The sequence below is a fragment of the Cupressus sempervirens genome, chromosome 10 (assembly GCF_028749045.1).
Source record: "Cupressus sempervirens isolate cs-2001-9-10 chromosome 10, ASM2874904v1, whole genome shotgun sequence".
Lineage (NCBI taxonomy): Eukaryota > Viridiplantae > Streptophyta > Pinopsida > Cupressales > Cupressaceae > Cupressus > Cupressus sempervirens.
Window position 1 is genome coordinate 16,411,823 of NC_143127.1, and position 7,019 is coordinate 16,418,841.

Sequence of the window (7,019 nt, forward strand, 5' to 3'; positions counted from 1 at the left end):
TTTAGCATCTTCATACCTACCTTTCAAAGTATCTCTTTCTTCAATAAGAATATCAATTTGGTCCAAAGCTTCTTCTAGGTTCTTCTATAACTATTCCATATCCATAGGGATCTTACTCAAGCTATTAGGCCTTCTCTAAGTAATTTTTATCTAATACCAATTCTTAGAAATACGAATACTAAGAGGAGAGGGGGACGGGGAAGGGGAGGGGGGGTTGAATTAGTATTTCACAAACTTTTCCCAAAATTGGATATCTTTAACAAACTTATAACTTACATATGAAATAAAAGTAACTATGTTGAATAGTAAACACAACCATAAAATAAAGTAACTCATAACACCATATTTTGTTAACTAGGGAAATCCTAGCCAAGAGAAAACTCCAATGGGGATGCTACCAACAAAATGATCCACTAAACAAAAGTATCCTATGAAAGATATTGACCCTGTTAGGAGTCTATTTCATTTTTATAGTGTCTTGGTCTTTGTTAAAGTACTTAGGCCTTGTTAGAAGCCTCAACCCTATTAGGAGTTTATATAAAAATTTTAAAAATATATGCAAGATGATCCCACTGCCCAAACATTCAATATCTAATGAAAATAAGTATACAAAGGGTAGATACAAAAAACCTATTTATTGTTGTTTATATCTTCAATATATGATTTAGCCTTGTCTACTCTTTACAATACTTTATTAGAATTTGCACTGCTCTAATCATACATCAGAATTAGCATCACAAAACATAGCATAATACACATACAATTTTCAATTTCTCACATAACTTCATATCCAAAAAAAAATCCTTTATACCATATTACTTTAGCTTCCAACCTTCATCTCTTTGCATGCTTCCCAAAACACAAAATTAATTCTTACTAGCTTAGGATTAACATCTAGGATGCCACCCCTAATTAATTAAGTAATTATTTGGACAAACAAAATAATTCCTTAATGTAAAATACTCTTTTTCTCAAGTTTGTTATGTTCTATTTTTTTCAACACTATCACTGTAAAACTGGAATATCTATGTCTATATTGCCTCATGCTCTTGTACATATCATCCTAACATACTATTGTTCCTCTAGGTAAGTGTGCACATATCAAAAAATGCCTATGTGAATTGCGGTGAACAAAAACATTCATGTGCTACAAATACACTTTATGGCAGTCAATTTTATAAGCATTTGACCTAAAACATTATCTCCAAAATCTATTGACTTGATCTGAGCTATATGTTACCATAAATGACAACATCACATCCTATTAACCTAGCCAAATTGCCAACATTTATATATATGTATGTATATATATATATATATAGAATTCTCTCTCTCTCTCTCTCTCTCTCTCTCTCTCTCTCAAATTAATTTCTATTAGATACAATTGATCAATTGTGTGTTGTCTTTGATGTTACATAAATGTCATATCAGTTATCAGACAGAGTCTATTGAGCTCAGATGGTTAGCAAAGTGAATTATAGAGTCTACCAAGCATTCCTAAATATTACACTATGAAGACAATTTCTACCGAGCTCACTCAGGCGTCAAAAGATTCTGTGATAGAAGGTAGTAGTTATCGAGCTTCACTTGGCTAACACTGGAAATCATTTCTGGAGCAGTGTTTACTGAGCAGGGTGGGCCAATAAAGGATTTCATTATTTTGGGAAATAAAGTTTAATTATTTCATGTAATTTTTGTAGCCAACTGATGTATTTTTATTGGTAAATGTAACTTGTAAATGAGTCGACTTGATAATTTGTAATGTATAAATAAAAGGTCAAGTTGTGAATTCTAAAGTAAAAATGAATGGATGTATGAATGAGAGAGTATGCAAGTGAGTTGATTGTGTAAAGAGGAAGTGTGAGCAAATTTTGAAGAAGGATAAGATATCCTTGAGGAGCAAAAAAGTTGGATTCGATCAGAGAGGATCTAGTGAAGCAAAATAGAGATCTGTAATAACAAATTTTAGTTGCATCTCATTCAAGTCACTTCATTGTTACTTTTTCATCATTGTAGCAATGATTTGTAAATATCCTAACAAAGTTGGTTTAACAGCCATTTTGTAAATCTTCTAACAAGGTGGATAGTTCTATTGAATTATTCTAAAGTCCTCTAGCAAGGCCACTCCTAGTAGGGTGATTAAATCCTCTAATAAGATCACACCTAATAGTGTGTTTTGTAGCCTTTAACAGGGTTGGCTCCTAATAGGGCTCACTTTAGAAGAGTGAAAATTGGTAGCTAGTTACTTGGTAGTTTTTCCCATATTGGATTTCCATGTTAAATCTGATGTCTCTTGTGTTGATGTTATTTATTTTATTCATGCATGTTAAATTTTTGTGAATGCTTAAGATCGGTAATAAATTAATATCTATTGAGTTACAACATTTTTCTGTGTGGCTACCGAGTGATATTAGTATCTAGTTTTATAAGACATCTAAGGGATCTGTGAATTTGTTTTTGTGGTAATTGATTCACAACACCCCCCCCCTCTCGATTACTCCATCTATAATTCCAACAATTGGTATCAAATATTTTGGTGCTTGCAAGAAAGATTTCAAGGATCTAAGCTAAAGATTAGGATGTCTTACAAGAGGGAAATTCCAAGACTTAACAGGGATAACTTTTCAGCATGGCAAGGTCTCATGAGACTCCATCTAGCTTCCATTGGAGAAATAGGATTGAAATATCTTGATCAAACATATGTAACTCCTTCTGGCACATTATATGCTAATGACATTACTAAGAAGAAGACTCATAAAATCATGATGATAGACATTGCATCTACCCTAAGCTATGAAGAATTTGATGATGTCAAGGACTGCACAACTACCTTTGACATGTGGAACAAGCTAAAGGATATCTATGGAGGTGATGATAATGTGAGAAGAGCTAAAGCAAAAAGTCTAAGAGGACAATTTGATCAAATGAGGATGAGAGAGGATTAAAATATTGCCAAATATGTTGAAAGAGTCAAAGTAGTTATCAGTGCAATCAAGGCTTCTGGAGGAGACATTGACGAGGAAATAGTTATAAGTAAAGTTCTTAGTACATTACTTCTCATTCATGCAATTAGAGTCTCTACAATTCAAGAAAGAAGATGTGAAGCAAATCATAAGATAAATTTATAGGCCATAGTTGGAAGATTAACTGCATTTGAACTAGATAACTATGATAACTATGTTCCAACTTCCAAGAACATTGAATCAGCATTTGAAGCCAAGCTTTCACTCAAAGAGAAAGGCAAAAAAAAAAGGATTCTCAGTCAAAAAGTGAAGAAGAATCATAATAGAGTTCAGACAGTGATCTTGAGGTGGTTGAAGCTCTACTTGCAAGGAAATATTCTATAGACAGAGGAAAATACAAAGGTAAGGTTCCTCTAATCTACTTTTCATGTGAGGAAATTAGACTTATTGCTGCTAGGTGCCCAAACAAGCAAAACAAGGATGAGAAGAAAGGTCACAAGTGCAATGGCAAGAAAAACTTCAAATCATTCAAGAAAAAAGGTAAGAAAACATGTTTCATGGCTAAGGATTCTAATGATTCTAATGATGAAGAAGATGAGATTGTTTACATTGCTATGAAAGATGAATTTGATAATGATGAGGAAATGGCACTTATCTCTCATGTGAGAAAAAATGATACATGGATCATAGATAGTGGTTGCCCTAATCATATGACTTGTGATAAAACAAAGTTTGAACATTTTGAAGACTATGATGGTGGTAGTGTGAGGTTTGGTAATAATGAACCTTATTGTATAAAAGGAAGAGGAAAAATCTCACTAACCAAAGAGCTTGTATGTGATAATGCATATTGGGTAGAAGGACTAAAACACAATCTATTGAGTGTGGCATAGCTACTCAATAATGGATTCAAAGTAGAATTCATGCATGGAAAAGAAAGACTATTGGATAACAAAGGAAAGCTGATTGGATCTTGCATTCAAACAAAAGGTAACTTGTTCTATCTTGAACTTGGTGAATGTTCATTTTTTATTGCTCAAGTTGAAGAAAGTTGGCTATGGCATAGAATGTTGTGTCATGTGAACTTTGATAATCTGGTGAAAATAAGAAAATTGAGGAAAGTTAGAGGCATTCCTAGTATAAAGAAACTTGATGTTGGTCTATGAAAAAATTGTTAGATTGGTAAGATGGGAAAAACTAGTTTTAAAAGTAAGAACTATCAGTCTGAAGAAGTTTTAGAAATTGTGCATACTGATTTGTGTGGACCTATTGGAATTGAAAGCTATACTGGAGAAAATTTTTTCATTCTTTTTGTTGATGATTACTCTAGAATGATGACTATTATGTATTTGAGAGAGAAATTAGAAGCTTTTGAAAAGTTCAAGTGGTATTTGGCTAGAGTAGAAAAGGAAACAGGCAAAAGACTAAAATGCTTGAGGTCAGATAGAGGTGGTGAATTCATCTCCCATGATTTTAATAACTTTTGGATTGAAAGAGGGATCAAAAGACAGGTATCAGCCCCTAGAACTCCTGAGCAAAATGGAATGGCTAAGGAGGAATAGATCTATCATGGACTATGCAAGAACCTTAATGATTGAAAAGAACATTGCTACCAAATACAAGAAGGAAGCTATCAACACTGCAGTTCATACCTTAAACCAAGTATAGCTGAAGAAGGACTCATTCAAAACCCCCTATGAGTTATGGTATGGCTATAAACCCAATGTAAGTTACGTAAAAGTATTTGGAAGCAAATGTTACATTTTAAAAGATTCTAGAAAAGGTAAATTTGATGTGAAGGGTGATGAAGGAATATTTTTGGGATATTCTTGCAAGAGCAAAGCATATAGATGTTTGAATTTGCCTACTCAAAAAGTCATAGAAAGTGCACATGTGAAAGTTGATGAGTTTGCAGAAAGGACTGAAGAAGAAAGCAAAAAGGAACCTTAAGACTACAGAATATTTGTTTTCATTGAACCTGATACAATGCTAGATACACCTATCAATTAGGAATCTTCTACTCCTGAGTCTTCAATAATCGAGTTGCAGGAAGATAAAATAGAGTTGAAGGAAACTAAGTCACATTTTGATGCTATCGAGCTAATGCCTACTGAGTTTGAAGGACCCAAACAGTAGATAGAATGGTAAAAACTTGAAGTTGAAGTACAAGAGGATGATAGTGCAATTCATTCAAAAGGGAAGGAACCTATTTTAGCTAAATATGTCAAGAGACATCATGCACTAGATCAGATTATTGAAAACAAATATGAAAGCACTATGACAAGAAGTAAGCTAAAAGGTACTTGTTTACTTGCTGATTTTGAACCCAAAAGTGTCAAAGATGCATTAGAAAATGATAGTTGGATTAAGGCTATGGATGAAGAGATAGAGCAGATAGAGAAGAACAAAACATGGACTCTTGTACCTAGGCCTAAAGATAAAAATGTGATTGGAACTAAGTGAGTATTCAGAAATAAGTTGAATGAAGATGTTAAGGTGTCAAGGAACAAAACTAGACTAGTATGCAAAGGATACTCTCAAGAAGACAGAATAGACTATGGGGAGACTTTTGCTCCTGTTGCAAGATTGGAAGGTTTCAAGACCCTACTTGCATATGTTGCATACAAAGGATTTAAGGTTTATCAGATGGATGTCAAGTCATCATTTCTCTTTGGTATACTAGATGAAGAAGTCTACATTAAATAGCCTAAAGGTTTTGTTGATCCAGACAAGAAGGACATGGTTTTCAAATTACACAAAGCATTGTATGGTCTAAAACAAGCCCCTAGAGCATGGCATGAAAGATTTCATAACTATCTTATTCAAATTGGTTTTCAGAGAACTAATGATAATAATAGTTTGTATAACAAGGAAGGACCAGATAATAAGATTATTTTGGCAAAAATATTTGTAGATGATACTTTGTTTATAGGACATGATGACCTATGCAAAGAGTTTTCAGAGAAAATGAACAAAAAATTTGAAATGTCAATGTTTGGTGAGATCAAATTCTTTGTTGGTCTTCAAATTCAATAGAGTGAGAATGATAAATACATTACTCAGTCTAAATACATCAAGGAGATACTGAAAATTTTTGGTATGGAAGACTATAAACCAGTTGGAACTCCTATGTGCACTAGTCTAAAGCTTACCAAGGATGATGAATCAAAGGAGGTAGATCAAACATTATATAGATCTATGATTGGAAGATTGCAGTATGTAGCTCATACAAGGCCAGATATTGCCCTTGTAGTTGGTATTGTAGCAATATTTTCAGCAAAACCAAGAGAAAATCACATGATGGCAATCAAAAGGATCATGAGTTCCCTAAAAGGCACTGAAGATTATGGATTATGGTACAAATTTGGAGGTAATCTAGACTTGAAAGTGTTTACTAATGCAGATTGGGCAGGAAACATTGATGACAGGAAAAGTTACAAGTGGAGGTGCATTCTTCCTTGGAAAGAGGTTGGTTTCTTGGACAAGTAAAAAGAAAAATTGTACATCCCAATCCACAGCAGAAGCAGAGTATGTTGTAGTAGTAGTAAATTGTTCTAATATTGTTTGGTTCAAACAATTATTGGAAGGCATGAAGGTGAGAATCAAAGAACCAGTTGTTATATTTTGTGACAATACAAGTGCAATCAACATATCTAAAAATCTAGTGATGCACTCAAAAACCAAGCACATTGCAATAAAATATCACTTTGTCAGAGAATTGGTGCAAGATAAGGAGATCAGATTGGAATATGTCCATACAAAGGAATAAATTGCTGACATATTCACCAAGCCTTTACCTAAGGATGCATTCTTGTATCTAAGAGGTAAGTTAGGGTTCATTCCCCTATTTGAAGGTCACTAAAATGAAGTTTTAGTGATGCATCAACACATATCAAGTTGAAGATCCTTTAGTTGATGTAGCATAGTCATGGAAACATTACATGTGAATCAACACTTAAGGTACATCGCTACTCATTTGGTTTGTGTTTTTTTTGGCATGTGTTGTCAAAGAGGGAGAGTATACTATCATATCTTTCTAAAATTTGAATTTGTTTG